Here is a 21,407-nt window from a genome sequence, read left to right as displayed (position 1 = left end):
AGGACGGCTTTCACACACACTTATCTCTCAAAACTGAGCATGTGGAGAGACGTTCGTTCATCTAGCACAAAAGGAATGAGTTGCAGGAGAAACTTTTACTCTGGTATCTCAGTCTGTTCCATGTGCCGGTTGAAGTTCCTGCAGTTTTCACTGTAAAACCTAGATGGAGTTAGTACCTTCCCATATATATGTATGGAGTGGATTTGGAAACTGAAAAGAAACTTTGAGTTCACAAAAAGCTAGTTGAATGACGGCTTTCACACACAATTATCTCTCTAAAATGAGCATGTGTAGAGACGTTCGTTCATCTAGCACAATGTGAACGGGTTGAAGGGGAAAGTTTTTCTCTGGTTTCTCAGTCTGTTTCCTAGTGCCGGTTTGAACTTCCTGCAGTTTTCACTGTAAAACTGAGTTGGAGCTAGTACCTTCCCATATATATGTATGGGTTGGAGGTGGAAACTGAAAAGAAACTTTGTGTACCCAACAAGCTATTTGAAGTACGTCTTAAACACAGACTTATCTCTTAGAACTGAGGATGTGGAGAGACTTTCGATCATGTAGCACAAAAGGAACGGGTTGCAGTAGAAACTTTTACTCTGGTTTCTCAGTCTGTTTCCTAGTGTCGGTTTGAATTTCCTGCAGTTTTCACTGTAAAACGGATTTGGAGCTGCTACATTCCCATATATATGTATGGGATGGAGTTGGAAACTGAAAAGAAACTTTGTGTTCCCAACAAGCTAGTTGAAGGACGGCTTTCACACACACTTATCTCTCAAAACTGAGCATGTGGAGAGACGTTCGTTCATTTAGCACAAAGGGAATGAGTTGCAGGAGAAACTTTTACTCTGGTTTCTCAGTCTGTTTCCTAGTGCTGGTTTGAAGTTCCTGCAGTTTTCACTGTAAACCCGAGTTGGAGCTAGTACCTTCCAATATGTATGTATGGAGTGGAGTTGGAAACTGAAAAGAATCAATGTGTTCCAAACAAGCTAGTTGAAGGACGGCTTTCACACAAAATTATTTCTCAAAACTGAGCATTTGGAGAGACGTTCGTTCATCTAGTACAAGGGAATGAGTTGCAGGAGAAACTTTTACTCTGGTTTCTCAGTCTGTTTCCTAGTGGCTGTTTGAAGTTCCTGAAGTTTTCACTGTAAAACCGATTTGGAGCTAGTACCTTCCCATATATATGTATGGAGTGGAGTTGGAAACTGAAAAGAAACATTGTGTTCACAACAAGCTATTTGAAGGACGGCTTTCACACACACTTATCTCTCAAAACTGAGCATGTGGAGAGACGTTCGTTCATCTAGCACAAATGGAACGGGTTGCAGGGGAAACTTTTACTCTGGTTTCTAAGTCTGTTCCAAGTGCCGGTTGAAGTTCCTGCAGTTTTCACTGTAAAACCAAGTTGGAGCTAGTACTTTCCCATATATATGTATGGAGTGGAGTTGGAAACTGAAAAGAAACTTTGTGTTCCCAACAAGCTAGTTGAAGGACGGCTTTCACACACAGTTATCTCTCAAAATTGAGCATGTTGAGAGAAGTTCGTTAATCTAGCACAAATGGAACGGTTTGCAGGAGAAACTTTTACTGTGGTTTCTCAGTCTTTGTCCTAGTGCCGGTTTGATGTTCCTGCAGTTTTCACTGTAAAACCGAGTTGGAGATAGTACCTTTCCATATATATGTATGCTGTGGATTTGGAAACTGAAAAGAATCTTTGTGTTCCCAACAAGCTAGTTGAAGGAAGGCTTTCACACACACTTATCTCTCAGAACTGAGCATGTGGAGAGACGTTCGTTCATCTAGCACAAATGGAACGGCTTGCAGTAGAAACTTTTACTCAGGTTTCTCAGGCTGTTTCCTAGTGTCGGTTTGAACTTCCTGCAGTTTTCACTGTAAAACCGACTTGGAGCTAGTACATTCCCATATATATTTATGGGGTGGAGTTGGAATCAGAAAAGAAACTTTGTGTTTGCAACAAGCTAGTTGAAGGACGGCTTTCACACAAACTTATCTCTCAAAACTGAGCATGTGGAGAGACGTTCGTTCATCTAGCACAAAAGGAATGAGTTGCAGGAGAAACTTTTACTCTGGTATCTCAGTCTGTTCCAAGTGCCGGTTGAAATTCCTGCAGTTTTCACTGTAAAACCTAGATGGAGATAGTACCTTCCCGTATATATGTATGGAGTGGATTTGGAAACTGAAAAGAAACTTTGAGTTCCCAACAAGCTAGTTGAAGGACGGCTTTCACACACAATTATCTCTCTAAAATGAGCATGTGTAGAGACGTTCGTTCATCTAGCACAATGTGAACGGGTTGAAGGGGAAAGTTTTTCTCTGGTTTCTCAGTCTGTTTCCTAGTGCCGGTTTGAACTTCCTGCAGTTTTCACTGTAAAACTAAGTTGAAGCTAGTACCTTCCCATATATATGTATGGGTTGGAGGTGGAAACTGAAAAGAAACTTTGTGTTCCAATCAAGCTAGTTGAAGGACGGCTTTCACACACACATATGTCTCAAAACTGAGCATTTGGAGAGACGTTCGTTCATCTAGCACAAAGGGAACGGGTTGCAGGAGAAACTTTTACTCTGGTTTCTCAGTCTGTTTCCCAGTGCCGGTTTGAAGTTCCTGCAGTTTTCAATGTTAAACCGAGTTGGAGCTAGTACATTCCCATATATATGTATGGAGTGGGGTTGGAAATTGAAAAGAAACTTTGTGTTCCCAACAAGCTAGTTGAAGGACGGCTTTCACACACACATATCTCTCAGAACTGAGCATGTGGAGAGACGTTCGTTCATCTAGCACAAAGAGAACGGGTTGCAGGAGAAACTTTTACTCTGGTTTCTCAGTCTGTTTCCTAGTGCTGGTTTGATCTTCTTGCAGTTTTCACTGTAAAACCGAGTTGGAGCTTGTAACTTCCCATATATATGTATGGGGTGGAGTTGGAAACTGTAAAGAAAATTTGTGTTCCCAACAAGCTAGTTGAAGGACGGCTTACACGCACACTTATCTCTCAAAACTGAGCATGTGGAGAGACGTTCGTTCAACTAGCATAAATGGAACAGGTTTCAGGGGAAACTTTTACTCTGGTTTCTCAGTCTTTTTCCTAGTGCCGGTTTGAATTTCCTGTAGTTTTCACTGTAAAACCGAGTTGTAGCTAGTACCTTCCCATATATATGTATGGAGTGGAGTTGGAAACTGAAAAGAAACTTTGTGTTCCCAACAAGCTAGTTGAAGGACGGCTTTCACACACAGTTATCTCTGAAAATTGAGCATGTTGAGAGAAGTTCGTTAATCTAGCACAAATGGAACGGCTTGCAGTAGAAACTTTTACTCTGGTTTCTCAGGCTGTTTCCTAGTGTCGGTTTGAACTTCCTGCAGTTTTCACTGTAAAACCGACTTGGAGCTAGTACATTCCCATATATATTTATGGGGTGGAGTTGGAAACAGAAAAGAAACTTTGTGTTTGCCACAAGCTAGTTGAAGGACGGCTTTCACACAAACTTATCTCTCAAAACTGAGCATGTGGAGAGACGTTCGTTCATCTAGCACAAAATGAATGATTTGCAGGAGAAACTTTTACTCTGGTTTCTCAGTCTGTTTCCTAGTGCCAGTTTGAAGTTCCTGCAGCTTTCACTGTAAAACCGAGTTGGAGTTTGTACATTCCCATATATATGTAGGGAGTGGAGTTGGAAACTGAAAAGAAACTTTGAGTTCCCTACAAGCTATTTGAAGTACGTCTTACACACAGACTTAACTCTTAGAACTGAGGATGTGGAGAGACTTTCGTTCATGTAGCACAAAGGGAACGGGTTGCAGTAGAAACTTTTACTCTGGTTTCTCAGTCTGTTTCCTAGTGTCGGTTTGAATTTCCTGCACTTTTCACTGTAAAACCGAGTTGGAGCTGGTACATTCCCATATATATGTATGGGATGGAGTTGGAAACTGAAAAGAAATTTTGTGTTCCCAACAAGCTAGTTGAAGGACGGCTTTCACACACAGTTATCTCTCAAAACTGAGCATGTGGAGAGACGTTCGTTCATTTAGCACAAAGGGAATGAGTTGCAGGAGAAACTTTTACTCTGGTTTCTCAGTCTGTTTCCTAGTGCCGGCTTGAAGTTCCTGCAGTTTTCACTGTAAAACCGAGTTGGAGCTAGTACCTTCCAATATGTATGTATGGAGTGGAGTTGGAAACTGAAAAGAATCAATGTGTTCCAAACAAGCTAGTTGAAGGACGGCTTTCACACAAAATTATCTCTCAAAACTGAGTATTTGGAGAGACGTTCGTTCATCTAGTACAAGGGAATGATTTGAAGGAGAAACTTTTACTCTGGTTTCTCAGTCTTTTTCCTAGTGGCTGTTTGAAGTTCCTGAAATTTTCACTGTAAAACCGATTTGGAGCTAGTACCTTCCCATATATATGTATGGAGTGGAGTTGGAAACTGAAAAGAAACATTGTGTTCACAACAAGCTAGTTGAAGGACGGCTTTCACACACACTTATCTCTCAAAACTGAGCATGTGGAGAGACGTTCGTTCATCTAGCACAAATGGAACGGCTTGCAGTAGAAACTTTTACTCTGGTTTCTCAGGCTGTTTCCTAGTGTCGGTTTGAACTTCCTGCAGTATTCACTGTAAAACCGACTTGGAGCTAGTACATTCCCATATATATTTATGGGGTGGAGTTGGAAACAGAAAAGAATCTTTGTGTTTGCAACAAGCTAATTGAAGGACGGCTTTCACACAAACTTATCTCTCAAAACTGAGCATTTGGAGAGACGTTCGTTCATCTAGCACAAAAGGAATGAGTTGCAGGAGAAACTTTTACTCTGGTATCTCAGTCTGTTCCATGTGCCGGTTGAAGTTCCTACAGTTTTCACTGTAAAACCTAGATGGAGTTAGTACCTTCCCATATATATGTATGGAGTGGATTTGGAAACTGAAAAGAAACTTTGAGTTCCCAAAAAGCTAGTTGAATGACGGCTTTCACACACAATTATCTCTCTAAAATGAGCATGTGTAGAAACGTTCGTTCATCTAGCACAATGTGAACGGGTTGAAGGGGAAAGTATTTCTCTGGTTTCTCAGTCTGTTTCCTAGTGCCGGTTTGAACTTCCTGCAGTTTTCACTGTAAAACTGAGTTGGAGCTAGTACCTTCCCATATATATGTATGGGTTGGAGGTGGAAACTGAAAAGAAACTTTGTGTACCCAACAAGCTATTTGAAGTACGTCTTAAACACAGACTTATCTCTTAGAACTGAGGATGTGGAGAGAATTTCGATCATGTAGCACAAAAGGAACGGGTTGCAGTAGAAACTTTTACTCTGGTTTCTCAGTCTGTTTCCTAGTGTCGGTTTGAATTTCCTGCAGTTTTCACTGTAAAACGGATTTGGAGCTGCTACATTCCCATATATATGTATGGGATGGAGTTGGAAACTGAAAAGAAACTTTGTGTTCCCAACAAGCTAGTTGAAGGACGGCTTTCACACACACTTATCTCTCAAAACTGAGCATGTGGAGAGACGTTCGTTCATTTAGCACAAAGGGAATGAGTTGCAGGAGAAACTTTTACTCTGGTTTCTCAGTCTGTTTCCTAGTGCCGGTTTGAAGTTCCTGCAGTTTTCACTGTAAACCCGAGTTGGAGCTAGTACCTTCCAATATGTATGTATGGAGTGGAGTTGGAAACTGAAAAGAATCAATGTGTTCCAAACAAGCTAGTTGAAGGACGGCTTTCACACAAAATTATTTCTCAAAACTGAGCATTTGGAGAGACGTTCGTTCATCTAGTACAAGGGAATGAGTTGCAGGAGAAACTTTTACTCTGGTTTCTCAGTCTGTTTCCTAGTGGCTGTTTGAAGTTCCTGAAGTTTTCACTGTAAAACCGATTTGGAGCTAGTACCTTCCCATATATATGTATGGAGTGGAGTTGGAAACTGAAAAGAAACATTGTGTTCACAACAAGCTAGTTGAAGGACGGCTTTCACACACACTTATCTCTCAAAACTGAGCATGTGGAGAGACGTTCGTTCATCTAGCACAAATGGAACGGGTTGCAGGGGAAACTTTTACTCTGGTTTCTAAGTCTGTTCCAAGTGCCGGTTGAAGTTCCTGCAGTTTTCACTGTAAAACCAAGTTGGAGCCTGTACTTTCCCATATATATGTATGGAGTGGAGTTGGAAACTGAAAAGAAACTTTGTGTTCCCAACAAGCTAGTTGAAGGACGGCTTTCACACGCAGTTATCTCTGAAAATTGAGCATGTTGAGAGAAGTTCGTTAATCTAGCACAAATGGAACGGTTTGCAGGAGAAACTTTTACTGTGGTTTCTCAGTCTTTGTCCTAGTGCCGGTTTGATGTTCCTGCAGTTTTCACTGTAAAACCGAGTTGGAGATAGTACCTTTCCATATATATGTATGCTGTGGATTTGGAAACTGAAAAGAATCTTTGTGTTCCCAACAAGCTAGTTGAAGGAAGGCTTTCACACACACTTATCTCTCAGAACTGAGCATGTGGAGAGACGTTCGTTCATCTAGCACAAATGGAACGGCTTGCAGTAGAAACTTTTACTCAGGTTTCTCAGGCTGTTTCCTAGTGTCGGTTTGAACTTCCTGCAGTTTTCACTGTAAAACCGACTTGGAGCTAGTACATTCCAATATATATTTATGGGGTGGAGTTGGAATCAGAAAAGAAACTTTGTGTTTGCAACAAGCTAGTTGAAGGACGGCTTTCACACAAACTTATCTCTCAAAACTGAGCATGTGGAGAGACGTTCGTTCATCTAGCACAAAAGGAATGTGTTGCAGGAGAAACTTTTACTCTGGTATCTCAGTCTGTTCCAAGTGCCGGTTGAAGTTCCTGCAGTTTTCACTGTAAAACCTAGATGGAGATAGTACCTTCCCGTATATATGTATGGAGTGGATTTGGAAACTGAAAAGAAACTCTGAGTTCCCAAAAAGCTAGTTGAATGACGGCTTTCACACACAATTATCTCTCTAAAATGAGCATGTGTAGAGACGTTCGTTCATCTAGCACAATGTGAACGGGTTGAAGGGGAAAGTTTTTCTCTGGTTTCTCAGTCTGTTTCCTAGTGCCGGTTTGAACTTCCTGCAGTTTTCACTGTAAAACTAAGTTGGAGCTAGTACCTTCCCATATATATGTATGGGTTGGAGGTGGAAACTGAAAAGAAACTTTGTGTTCCAATCAAGCTAGTTGAAGGACGGCTTTCACACACACATATGTCTCAAAACTGAGCATTTGGAGAGACGTTCGTTCATCTAGCACAAAGGGAACGGGTTGCTGGAGAAACTTTTACTCTGGTTTCTCAGTCTGTTTCCCAGTGCCGGTTTGAAGTTCCTGCAGTTTTCAATGTTAAACCGAGTTGGAGCTAGTACATTCCCATATATATGTATGGAGTGGGGTTGGAAATTGAAAAGAAACTTTGTGTTCCCAACAAGCTAGTTGAAGGACGGCTTTCACACACACATATCTCTCAGAACTGAGCATGTGGAGAGACGTTCGTTCATCTAGCACAAAAAGAACGGGTTGCAGGAGAAACTTTTACTCTGGTTTCTCAGTCTGTTTCCTAGTGCTGGTTTGATCTTCTTGCAGTTTTCACTGTAAAACCGAGTTGGAGCTTGTAACTTCCCATATATATGTATGGGGTGGAGTTGGAAACTGTAAAGAAAATTTGTGTTCCCAACAAGCTAGTTGAAGGACGGCTTACACGCACACTTATCTCTCAAAACAGAGCATGTGGAGAGACGTTCGTTCAACTAGCATAAATGGAACAGGTTTCAGGGGAAACTTTTACTCTGGTTTCTCAGTCTGTTTCCTAGTGCCGGTTTGAATTTCCTGTAGTTTTCACTGTAAAACCGAGTTGTAGCTAGTACCTTCCCATATATATGTATGGAGTGGAGTTGGAAACTGAAAAGAAACTTTGTGTTCCCAACAAGCTAGTTGAAGGACGGCTTTCACACACACATAACTCTCAAAATTGAGCATGTGGAGAGACGTTCGTTCATCTAGCACAAAGGGAACGGGTTGCATTAGAAACTTTTACTCTGGTTTCTCAGTCTGTTTCCTAGTGTCGGTTTGAATTTCCTGCAGTTTTCACTGTAAAACCGAGTTGGAGCTGGTACATTCCCATATTTATGTATGGGATGGAGTTGGAAACTGAAAAGAATCTTTGTGTTCCCAACAAGCTAGTTGAAGGACGGCTTTCACACAGACTTATCTCTCAAAACTGAGCATGTGGAGAGACGTTCGTTCATTTAGCACAAAGGGAATGAGTTGCAGGAGAAACTTTTACTCTTGTTTCTCAGTCTGTTTCCTAGTGCCGGTTTGAAGTTCCTGCAGTTTTCACTGTAAAACCGAGTTGGAGCTAGTACCTTCCAATATGTATGTATGGAGTGGAGTTGGATACTGAAAAGAATCAATGTGTTCCAAACAAGCTAGTTGAAGGACGGCTTTCACACAAATTTATCTCTCAAAACTGAGCATTTGGAGAGACTTTCGTTCATCTAGTACAAGGGAATGAGTTGCAGGAGAAACTTTTACTCTGGTTTCTCAGTCTGTTTCCTAGTGGCTGTTTGAAGTTCCTGAAGTTTTCACTGTAAAACCGATTTGGAGCTAGTACCTTCCCATATATATGTATGGAGTGGAGTTGGAAACTGAAAAGAAACATTGTGTTCACAACAAGCTAGTTGAAGGACGGCTTTCACACACACTTATCTCTCAAAAATGAGCATGTGGAGAGACGTTCGTTCATGTAGCACAAATACAACGGATTGCAGGGGAAACTTTTACTCTGGTTTCTAAGTCTGTTCCAAGTGCATGTTGAAGTTCCTGCAGTTTTCACTGTAAAACCTAGTTGGAGCTACTACTTTCCCATATAAATATATGGAGTGGAGTTGGAAACTGAAAAGAAAACTTGTGTTCCCAACAAGCTAGTTGAAGGACGGCTTACACGCACACTTATCTCTCAAAACTGAGCATGTGGAGACACGTTCGTTCATCTAGCACAAAGGGAACGGCTTGCAGTAGAAACTTTTACTCTGGTTTCTCAGTCTGTTTCCTAGTGCCGGTTTGAATTTCCTGTAGTTTTCACTGTAAAACCGAGTTGGAGCTAGTACCTTCCCATATATATGTATGGAGTGGAGTTGGAAACTGAAAAGAAACTTTGTGTTCCCAACAAGCTAGTTGAAGGACGGCTTTCACACACACATAACTCTCAAAACTGAGCATGTGGAGAGACGTTCGTTCATCTAGCACAAAGGGAACGGGTTGCAGGAGAAACTTTTACTTTGGTTTCTCAGTCTGTTTCCTAGTGCCAGTTTGAAGTTCCTGAAGTTTTCACTGTAAAACCGATTTGGAGCTAGTACCTTCCCATATATATGTATGGAGTGGAGTTGGAAACTGAAAAGAAACATTGTGTTCACAACAAGCTAGTTGAAGGACGGCTTTCACACACACTTATCTCTCAAATCTGAGCATGTGGAGAGACGTTCGTTCATCTAGCACAAATGGAACGGGTTGCAGGGGAAACATTTACTCTGGTTTTTAAGTCTGTTCCAAGTGCCGGTTGAAGTTCCTGCAGTTTTCACTGTAAAACCTAGTTGGAGCTAGTACTTTCCCATATATATGTATGGAGTGGAGTTGGAAACTGAAAAGAATCTTTGTGTTCCCAACAAGCTAGTTGAAGGACGGCTTTCACACACAATTATCTCTCAAAATTGAGCATGTTGAGAGAAGTTCGTTAATCTAGCACAAATGGAACGGTTTGCAGGAGAAACATTTTCTGTGGTTTCTCAGTCTTTGTCCTAGTGCCGGTTTGAAGTTCCTGCACTTTTCACTGTAAAACCGAGTTGGAGATAGTACCTTCCCATATATATGTATGCTGTGGATTTGGAAACTGAAAAGAATCTTTGTGTTCCCAACAAGCTAGTTGAAGGACGGCTTTCACACACACTTATCTCTCAGAACTTAGCATGTGGAGAGACGTTCTTTCATCTAGCACAAATGGAACGGCTTGCAGTAGAAACTTTTACTCTGGTTTCTCAGGCTGTTTCCTAGTGTCGGTTTGAACTTCCTGCAGTTTTCACTGTAAAACCGACTTGGAGCTAGTACATTCCCATATATATTTATGGGGTGGAGTTGGAAACAGAAAAGAAACTTTGTTTTTGCAACAAGCTAGTTGAAGGACGGCTTTCACACAAACTTATCTCTCAAAACTGAGCATGTGGAGAGACGTTCGTTCATCTAGCACAAAAGGAATGTGTTGCAGGAGAAACTTTTACTCTGGTATCTCAGTCTGTTCCAAGTGCCGGTTGAAGTTCCTGCAGTTTTCACTGTAAAACCTAGATGGAGTTACTACCTTCCCATATATATGTATGGAGTGGATTTGGAAACTGAAAAGAAACTTTGAGTTCCCAAAAATCTAGTTGAATGACGGCTTTCACACACAATTATCTCTCTAAAATGAGCATGTGTAGAGACGTTCGTTCATCTAGCACAATGTGAACGGGTTGAAGGGGAAAGTTTTTCTCTGGTTTCTCAGTCTGTTTCCTAGTGCCGGTTTGAACTTCACGCAGTTTTCACTGTAAAACTGAGTTGGAGCTAGTACCTTCCCATATATATGTATGGGTTGGAGGTGGAAACTGAAAAGAAACTTTGTGTTCCAAACAAGCTAGTTGAAGGACGGCTTTCACACACACATATGTCTCAAAACTGAGCATGTGGAGAGACGTTCGTTCATCTAGCACAAAGGGAACGGGTTGCAGGAGAAACTTTTACTCTGGTTTCTCAGTCTGTTTCCCAGTGCCGGTTTGAAGTTCCTGCAGTTTTCAATGTTAAACCGAGTTGGAGCTAGTACATTCCCATATATATGTATGGAGTGGGGTTGGAAACTGAAAAGAAACTTTGTGTTCCCAACAAGCTAGTTGAAGGACGGCTTTCACACACACATATCTCTCAGAACTGAGCATGTGGAGAGACGTTCGTTCATCTAGCACAAAGGGAACGGGTTGCAGGAGAAACTTTTACTCTGGTTTCTCAGTCTGTTTCCTAGTGCCAGTTTGAAGTTCCTCCAGTTTTCACTGTAAAACCGAGTTGGAGTTTTTACCTTCCCATATATATGTAGGGAGTGGAGTTGGAAACTGAAAAGAAACTTTGTGTTCCCAACAAGCTATTTGAAGTACGTCTTACACACAGACTTATCTCTTAGAACTGAGGATGTGGAGAGACTTTCGTTCATGTACCACAAAGGGAACGGGTTGCAGTAGAAACTTTTACTCTGGTTTCTCAGTCTGTTTCCAAGTGTCGGTTTGAATTTCCTGCAGTTTTCACTGTAAAACCGAGTTGGAGCTAGTACTTTCCCATATATATGTATGCTGTGGATTTGGAAACTGAAAAGAATCTTTGTGTTCCCAACAAGCTAGTTGAAGGACGGCTTTCACACACACATTTCTCTCAAAACTGAGCATGTGGAGAGACGTTCGTTCATCTAGCACAAAGGGAACAGGTTGCAGGAGAAAGTTTTACTCTGGTTTCTCAGTCTTTTTCCTAGTGCCGGTTTGAAGTTCCTGCAGTTTTCACTGTAAAATCGTGTTGGTGCTAGTATCTTCCCATATATATCTATGGAGTGGATTTGGATACTGAAAAGAAACTTTGTGTTCCCAAAAAGCTATTTGAAGGAAGGCATACACACACACTTATCTCTCAAAACTGAGCATGTGGAGAGACGTTCGTTCATCTAGCACAAAGGGAACGGGTTGCAGGAGGAAGTTTTACTCTGCTTTCTCAGTCTGTTTCCTAGTGCCGGTTTGAAGTTCCTGAAGATTTCACTGTAAAACCGAGTTGGAGCTAGTTCATTCCCATATATATGTATGGTGTGGAGTTGGAAACTGAAAAGAAAATTTGTGTTCCCAAAAAGGTAGTTGAAGGACGGCTTTCACACACACATATCTCTGAAAACTGAGCATGTGGAGAGACGTTCGTTCATCTAGCACAAAGGGAACAGGTTGCAGGTGAAACTTTTACTCTGGTTTCTCAATCTGTTTCCTAGTGCCGGTTTGAAGTTCCTGCAATTTTCACTGTAAAACCGATTTGGAGCTAGTACCTTCCCATATATATGTATGGGGTGGAGTTGGAAACTGAAAAGAAATTTTTTGTTTCCAACAACCTAGATGAAGGACGGCTTTCACACACACATATCTCTCAAAACAGAGCATGTGTAGAGACGTTCTTTCATCTAGCACAAAGGGAACGGTTTTAGGGAGAAAGTTTTACTCTGGTTTCTCACTCTGTTTCCTAGTGCCGGTTTGAACTTCCTGCAGTTTTCACTGTAAAACTGAGGTGGAGCTAGTACCTTCCCATATATATGTATGGAGTGGTGTTGGAAACTGAAAAGAAACTTTGTGTTCCCAGCAAGCTAGTTGAAGGACGGCTTTCACACACACTTATCTCTCAAAACTGAGCATGTGGAGAGACGTTCGTCCATCTAGCACAATGGGAACAGGTTGCAGGGGAAACTTTTACTCTGGTTTCTCAGTCTGTTTCCTAGTGCCGGTTTGAAGTTCCTGTAGTTTTCACTGTAAAAGCGAGTTGGAGTTAGTACCTTCCCATATATATGTATGGAGTGGAGTTGGAAACTGAAAACAAACTTTGTGTTCCCAACAAGGTAGTTGAAGGACGGCTTACACACACACATATCTCTCAAACCTGAGCATGTGGAGAGACCTTCGTTCATCTAGCACAAAGGGAACAGGTTGCAGGAGAAAGTTTTACTCTGGTTTCTCAGTCTGTTTCCTAGTGCCGGTTTGAAGTTCCTGCATTTATCACTCTAAAACCGAGTTGGAGCTAGTACCTTCCCATATATATGTATGGAGTGGAGTTGGAAACTGAAAAAAACTTTGTGTTCCCAACAAGCTAGTTGAATTACGGCTTTCACACACACATATCTCTGAAAACTGTGTATGTGGAGAGACGTCCGTTCATCCAGCACAAAGGGAACGGGTGGCAGGAGAAACTTTTACTCTGGAATCTCAGTCTGTTTCCAAGTGCTGGTTTGAAGTTCCTGCAGTTTTCACCGTAAAACCGATTTGGAGCTAGTACCTTCCAATATATATGTATGGAGTGAAGTTGTAAACTGAAAAGAAACTTTGTGTTCCCAACAAGCTAGTTGAATGTCGGGTTTCACACACACTTGTCTCTCAAAACTGAGCATGTGGAGAGACGTTCGTTCATCCAGCACAAAGGAACGGGATGAAGGAGAACCTTTTATTCTGGTTTCTCAGTCTGTTCCAAGTGCCGTTTGTAGTTCCTGCAGTTTTCACTGTAAAACCTAGTTGGAGCTAGTACCTTCTCATATATATATATGGAGTGGAGTTGGAAACTGAAAAGAAACTTTGTGTTCCCAACAAGCTAGTTGAAGGACGGCTTTCACACACACTTTTCTCTCAAAACTGAGCTTGTGGAGAGACGTTCGTTCATCTGGCACAAAGGGAACAGTTTGCATGGGAAACTTTTACTCTGGAATCTCAGTCTGTTTCCAAGTGCCGGTTTGAAGTTCCTGCAGTTTTCACTATAAAACTGATTTAGAGCTAGTACCTTCCCATATATATTTATGTAGTGGAGTTGGAAACTGAAAAGAATCTTTTTGTTTCCAAGAATTAGTTGAAGAACGGCTTTCACACACATTTATCTCTCAAAAATGAGCATGTGGAGAGACGTTCGTTCATCTAGCACAAATGGAACGGTTTGCAGGAGAAAATTTTGCTCTGGTTTCTCAGTCTGTTTCCTAGTGCCGGTTTGAAGTTCCTGAAATTTTCACTGTAAAACCGAGTTGGAGCTAGTACCTTCCCATATATATGTATGGAGTGGAGTTGGAAACTGAAAAGAAACTTTGTGTTCCCAACAAGGTAGTTGAAGGACGGCTTCCACACACACTTATCTCTGAAAACTGAGCATGTGGAGAGACGTTCGTTCATCTAGCACAAATGGAACGGGTTGCAGGAGAAACTTTTACTCTGGTTTCTCAGTCTGTTTCCAAGTGACTGTTTGAAGTTCCTGCAGTTTTCACTGTAAAAAGTGTTGGATCTAGTACCATCCCGTATGTATGTATGGAGTGGATTTGGAAACTGAAAAGAAACTATGTGTTCCGAACAAGCTAGTTGAAGGTCGGCTTTCACACGCACTTATCTCTCAAAATTGAGCATGTGGAGAGACGTTCGTTCATCTAGCACAAAGGGAACGGGTTGCAGGAAAAATATTACTCTGGTTTCTCAGTCTGGTCCAAGTGCTGGTTGAATTTCCTGCAGTTTTCACTGTAAAACTTAGTTGGAGCTAGTACTTTCCCATATATATGTATGGAGTGGAGTTGGAATCTGAAAAGAAACTTTGTGTTCCCAGCAAGCTAGTTGAAGGACGGCTTTCACACACACATATCTCTCAAAACTGAGCATGTGGAGAGACGTACGTTCATCTAGCACAAAGGGATCAGGTTGCAGGAGAAACTTTTACTCTGGTTTCTCAGTATTTTTCCTAGTGCCGGTTTGAAGTTCCTGCAGTTTTCACTGTGAAACCGAGTTGGAGTTAGTACCTTCCCATATATTTGTACGGAGTGGAGTTGGAAACTGAAAAGAATCTTTGTGTTCCCAACAATCTAGTTGAAGGACGGATTTCACACACACACATCTCTCAAAACTGAGCATGTGGAGAGACGTTCGTACATCTAGCACAAAGGGAACGGGTTGCAGGAGAAACTTTTACTCTGGTTTCTCAGTCTGTTTCCTTGTGCCAGTTTTAAGTTCCTGCAGTTTTCACTGTAAAACCGAGTTGGAGCTAGTACCTTCTAATATATATGTATGGGGTGGAGTAGGAAATTTAAAAGAAATTTTTTGTTTCCAACAGGCTAGTTGAAGGGCGGCTTTCACACACATTTATCTCTCAAAACTGAGCATGTGGAGAGACGTTCGTTCATCTAGCACAAAGGGAACGGGTTGCAGGAGAAACTTTTACTCTGGTTTCTCAGTCTGTTTCCAAGTGCCTTTTGGAAGTTCCTGCAGTTTTCGCTGTAAAACCGTGTTGGAGCTAGTACCTTCCCGTATGTATGTATGGAATAGTGTTGGAAAGTGAAAAGAAACTATGTGTTCCGAACAAGCTAGTTGAAGGTCGGCTTCACACAAAATTATCTCTCAAAACTGAGCATGTGGAGAGACGTTCGTTCATCTAGCACAAAGGGAACGAGTTGCAGGAGAAACTTTTACTCTGGTTTCTCAGTCTGTTCCAAGTGCCTTTTGAAGTTCCTGCAGTTTTCACTGTAAAACCTAGTTGGAGCTAGTACCTTCCCATATATATGTATGGAGTGGACTTGGAATCTGAAAAGAATCTTTGTGTTCCCAGCAAGCTAGTTGAATGACTGCTTTCACACACACTTATCTCTCAAAACTGAGCATGTGGAGAGACGTTCGTTCATCTAGCACAAAGGGAACAGTTTGCAGGAGAAACTTTTACTCTGGTTTCTCAGTCTTTTTCCTAGTGCCGGTTTGAAGTTCCTGCATTTTTCACTGTAAAACCGAGTTGGAGCTAGTACCTTCCCACATATATGTATGGATTGGAGTTGGAAACTGAAAAGAAACTTTGTGTTCCCAACAAGGTAGTTGAAAGACGGCTTTCCCAAACACATATCTCTGAAAACTGAGCATGTGGAGAGACGTTCGTTCATCTAGCACAAAGGGAACGGGTTGCAGGAGAAACTTTTACTCTGGTTTCTCAGTCTGTTTCCAAGTGACTGTTTGAAGTTCCTGCAGTTTTCACTGTAAAAAGTGTTGGATCTAGTACCATCCCGTATGTATGTATGGAGTGGATTTGGAAACTGAAAAGAAACTATGTGTTCCGAACAAGCTAGTTGAAGGTCGGCTTTCACACGCACTTATCTCTCAAAACTGAGCATGTGGAGAGACGTTCGTTCATCTAGCACAAAGGGAACGGGTTGCAGGAAAAATATTACTCTGGTTTCTCAGTCTGGTCCAAGTGCTGGTTGAATTTCCTGCAGTTTTCACTGTAAAACTTAGTTGGAGCTAGTACTTTCCCATATATATGTATGGAGTGGAGTTGGAATCTGAAAAGAAACTTTGTTTTCCCAGCAAGCTAGTTGAAGGACGGCTTTCACACACACATATCTCTCAAAACTGAGCATGTGGAGAGACGTTCGTTCATCTAGCACAAAGGGATCAGGTTGCAGGAGAAACTTTTACTCTGGTTTCTCAGTATTTTTCCTAGTGCTGGTTTGAAGTTCCTGCAGTTTTCACTGTGAAACCGAGTTGGAGTTAGTACCTTCCCATATATTTGTACGGAGTGGAGTTGGAAACTGAAAAGAATCTTTGTGTTCCCAACAATCTAGTTGAAGGACGGATTTCACACACACACATCTCTCAAAACTGAGCATGTGGAGAGACGTTCGTACATCTAGCACAAAGGGAACGGGTTGCAGGAGAAACTTTTACTCTGGTTTCTCAGTCTGTTTCCTTGTGCCAGTTTTAAGTTCCTGCAGTTTTCACTGTAAAACCGAGTTGGAGCTAGTACCTTCTAATATATATGTATGGGGTGGAGTAGGAAATTTAAAAGAAATTTTTTGTTTCCAACAGGCTAGTTGAAGGGCGGCTTTCACACACATTTATCTCTCAAAACTGAGCATGTGGAGAGACGTTCGTTCATCTAGCACAAATGGAACGGGTTGCAGAAGAAACTTTTACTCTGGTTTCTCAGTCTTTTCCTAGTGCCGGTTTGAACTTCCTGCAGTTTTCACTGTAAAACCGAGTTGGAGCAAGTACCTTCCCATATAAATGTATGGAGTGGAGTTGGAAACTGAAATGAAACTTTATGTTCCCAAAAAGCTAGTTGAAGGACGGCTTTCACACACACTTATCTCTCAAAACTGAGCATGTGGAGAGACGTTCGTTCATCTAGCACAAAGGGAACAGGTTGCAGGGGAAACTTTTACTCTGGTTACTCAGTCTGTTTCCTAGTGCCGGTTTGAAGTTCCTGCAGTTTTCACTGTAAAACCGATTTGGAGCTAGTACCTTCCCATATATATGTATGGAGTGGAGTTGGAATCTGAAAAGAAACTTTGTGTTCCCAACAAGCTATTTGAAGGACGGGTTTCACACACACATAACTCTCAAAAATGAGCATGTGGAGAGACGTTCGTTCATCTAGCACAAAGGGAACGGGTTGCAGGAGAAACTTTTACTCTGGTTTCTCAGTCTGTTTCCTTGTGCCAGTTTTAAGTTCCTGCAGTTTTCACTGTAAAACCGAGTTGGAGCTAGTACCTTCCCATGTATATGTATGGAGTGGAGTTGGAAACTGAAAAGAAACTTTGTGTTCCCAACAAGATATTTGAAGGACGGCTTTCACACACCCATATCTCTGAAATCTGAGCATGTGGAGAGACGTTCGTTCATCTAGCACAAATGGAACGGGTTGCAGGAGAAACTTTTACTCTGGTTTCTCAGTCTGTTCCAAGTGCCGGTTGAATTTCCTGCAGTTTTCACTGTAAAACCTAGTTGGAGCTCGTACCTTCCATTATATATGTATGGAGTGGAGTTGGAAACTGAAAAGAAACTTTGTGTTCCCAACAAGGTAGTTGAAGGACGGCTTTCACACACAATTATCTCTCAAAACTGAGCATGTGGAGAGACGTTCGTTCATGTAGCACAAAGGGAACGGTTTGAAGGAGAAAGTTTTACTATGGTTTCTCAGTCTGTTTCCTAGTGCCGGGTTGAACTTCCTGCAGTTTTCACTGTAAAATTGATTTGGAGCTTGTACCTTCCCATATATATGTATGGAGTGGAATTGGAAACTGAAAAGAAACTTTGTGTTCCCAACAAGCTAGTTGAAGGACGGCTTTCACACACACATAACTCTCAAAACTGAGCATGTGGAGAGACGTTCGTTCATCTAGCACAAATGGAACGGGTTACAGGAAAAACTTTTACTTTGGTTTCTCAGTGTGTTTCCTAGTGCCAGTTTGAAGTTCCTGCAGTTTTCACTGTAAAACCGAGTTGGAGCTAGTATCTTCCCATATATATGTATGGAGTGGAGTTGGAAACTGAAAAGAAACTTTCTGTTCCCAACAAGCTAGTTGATGTTCGGCTTTCACACACACATATCTCTGAAAACTGAGTATGTGGAGAGACGTCCGTACATCTAGCACAAAGGGAACGGGTTGCAGGAGAAAGTTTTACTCTGGAATCTCAGTCTGTTTCCAAGTGCCGGATTGAAGTTCCTGCATTTTTCACTGTAAAACCGAGTTGGAGCTACTACCTTCCAATATATATGTATGGAGTGAATTTGGAAATTGAAAAGAAACTTTGTGTTCCCAACAAGCTAGTTGAAGTTCGGCTTTCACACACACTTATCTCTCAAAACTGAGCATGTGGAGAGACGTTCGTTCATCTAGCACAAACGGAACGAGTTGCAGGAGAAACTTTTACTCTGGTTTCCAAGTCTGTTTTCTAGTGCTGGTTTGAAGTTCCTGATATTTTCACTGTAAAACCTAGTTGGAGCTAGTACCTTCCCATATATATGTATGGAGTGGAGTTGGAAACTGAAAAGAAACTTTGTGTTCCCAACAAGGTAGTTGAAGGACGGCTTCCACACACACTTATCTCTGAAAACTGAGCATGTGGAGAGACGTTCGTTCATCTAGCACAAATGGAACGGGTTGCAGGAGAAACTTTTACTCTGGTTTCTCAGTCTGTTTCCAAGTGACTGTTTGAAGTTCCTGCAGTTTTCACTGTAAAAAGTGTTGGATCTAGTACCATCCCGTATGTATGTATGGAGTGGATTTGGAAACTGAAAAGAAACTATGTGTTCCGAACAAGCTAGTTGAAGGTCGGCTTTCACACGCACTTATCTCTCAAAACTGAGCATGTGGAGAGACGTTCGTTCATCTAGCACAAAGGGAACGGGTTGCAGGAAAAATATTACTCTGGTTTCTCAGTCTGGTCCAAGTGCTGGTTGAATTTCCTGCAGTTTTCACTGTAAAACTTAGTTGGAGCTAGTACTTTCCCATATATACGTATGGAGTGGAGTTGGAATCTGAAAAGAAACTTTGTGTTCCCAGCAAGCTAGTTGAAGGACGGTTTTCACACACACATATCTCTCAAAACTGAGCATGTGGAGAGACGTACGTTCATCTAGCACAAAGGGATCAGGTTGCAGGAGAAAATTTTACTCTGGTTTCTCAGTATTTTTCCTAGTGCCGGTTTGAAGTTCCTGCAGTTTTCACTGTGAAACCGAGTTGGAGTTAGTACCTTCCCATATATTTGTACGGAGTGGAGTTGGAAACTGAAAAGAATCTTTGTGTTCCCAACAATCTAGTTGAAGGACGGATTTCACACACACACATCTCTCAAAACTGAGCATTTGGAGAGACGTTCGTACATCTAGCACAAAGGGAACGGGTTGCAGGAGAAACTTTTACTCTGGTTTCTCAGTCTGTTTCCTTGTGCCAGTTTTAAGTTCCTGCAGTTTTCACTGTAAAACCGAGTTGGAGCTAGTACCTTCTAATATATATGTATGGGGTGGAGTAGGAAATTTAAAAGAAATTTTTTGTTTCCAACAGGCTAGTTGAAGGGCGGCTTTCACACACATTTATCTCTCAAAACTGAGCATGTGGAGAGACGTTCGTTCATCTAGCACAAAGGGAACGGGTTGCAGGAGAAACTTTTACTCTGGTTTCTCAGTCTGTTTCCAAGTGCCTTTTGGAAGTTCCTGCAGTTTTCGCTGTAAAACCGTGTTGGAGCTAGTACCTTCCCGTATGTATGTATGGAATAGTGTTGGAAAGTGAAAAGAAACTATGTGTTCCGAACAAGCTAGTTGAAGGTCGGCTTCACACAAAATTATCTCTCAAAACTGAGCATGTGGAGAGACGTTCGTTCATCTAGCACAAAGGGAACGAGTTGCAGGAGAAACTTTTACTCTGGTTTCTCAGTCTGTTCCAAGTGCCTTTTGAAGTTCCTGCAGTTTTCACTGTAAAACCTAGTTGGAGCTAGTACCTTCCCATATATATGTATGGAGTGGACTTGGAATCTGAAAAGAATCTTTGTGTTCCCAGCAAGCTAGTTGAATGACTGCTTTCACACACACTTATCTCTCAAAACTGAGCATGTGGAGAGACGTTCGTTCATCTAGCACAAAGGGAACAGTTTGCAGGAGAAACTTTTACTCTGGTTTCTCAGTCTTTTTCCTAGTGCCGGTTTGAAGTTCCTGCATTTTTCACTGTAAAACCGAGTTGGAGCTAGTACCTTCCCACATATATGTATGGATTGGAGTTGGAAACTGAAAAGAAACTTTGTGTTCCCAACAAGGTAGTTGAAAGACGGCTTTCCCAAACACATATCTCTGAAAACTGAGCATGTGGAGAGACGTTCGTTCATCTAGCACAAAGGGAACGGGTTGCAGGAGAAACTTTTACTCTGGTTTCTCAGTCTGTTTCCAAGTGACTGTTTGAAGTTCCTGCAGTTTTCACTGTAAAAAGTGTTGGATCTAGTACCATCCCGTATGTATGTATGGAGTGGATTTGGAAACTGAAAAGAAACTATGTGTTCCGAACAAGCTAGTTGAACGTCGGCTTTCACACGCACTTATCTCTCAAAACTGAGCATGTGGAGAGACGTTCGTTCATCTAGCACAAAGGGAACGGGTTGCAGGAAAAATATTACTCTGGTTTCTCAGTCTGGTCCAAGTGCTGGTTGAATTTCCTGCAGTTTTCACTGTAAAACTTAGTTGGAGCTAGTACTTTCCCATATATATGTATGGAGTGGAGTTGGAATCTGAAAAGAAACTTTGTTTTCCCAGCAAGCTAGTTGAAGGACGGCTTTCACACACACATATCTCTCAAAACTGAGCATGTGGAGAGACGTTCGTTCATCTAGCACAAAGGGATCAGGTTGCAGGAGAAACTTTTACTCTGGTTTCTCAGTATTTTTCCTAGTGCTGGTTTGAAGTTCCTGCAGTTTTCACTGTGAAACCGAGTTGGAGTTAGTACCTTCCCATATATTTGTACGGAGTGGAGTTGGAAACTGAAAAGAATCTTTGTGTTCCCAACAATCTAGTTGAAGGACGGATTTCACACACACACATCTCTCAAAACTGAGCATGTGGAGAGACGTTCGTACATCTAGCACAAAGGGAACGGGTTGCAGGAGAAACTTTTACTCTGGTTTCTCAGTCTGTTTCCTTGTGCCAGTTTTAAGTTCCTGCAGTTTTCACTGTAAAACCGACTTGGAGCTAGTACCTTCTAATATATATGTATGGGGTGGAGTAGGAAATTTAAAAGAAATTTTTTGTTTCCAACAGGCTAGTTGAAGGGCGGCTTTCACACACATTTATCTCTCAAAACTGAGCATGTGG

The sequence above is a fragment of the Camelus dromedarius genome, chromosome 35 (genome assembly GCF_036321535.1).
Source record: "Camelus dromedarius isolate mCamDro1 chromosome 35, mCamDro1.pat, whole genome shotgun sequence".
Lineage (NCBI taxonomy): Eukaryota > Metazoa > Chordata > Mammalia > Artiodactyla > Camelidae > Camelus > Camelus dromedarius.
This window is presented reverse-complemented; position numbering follows the sequence as displayed.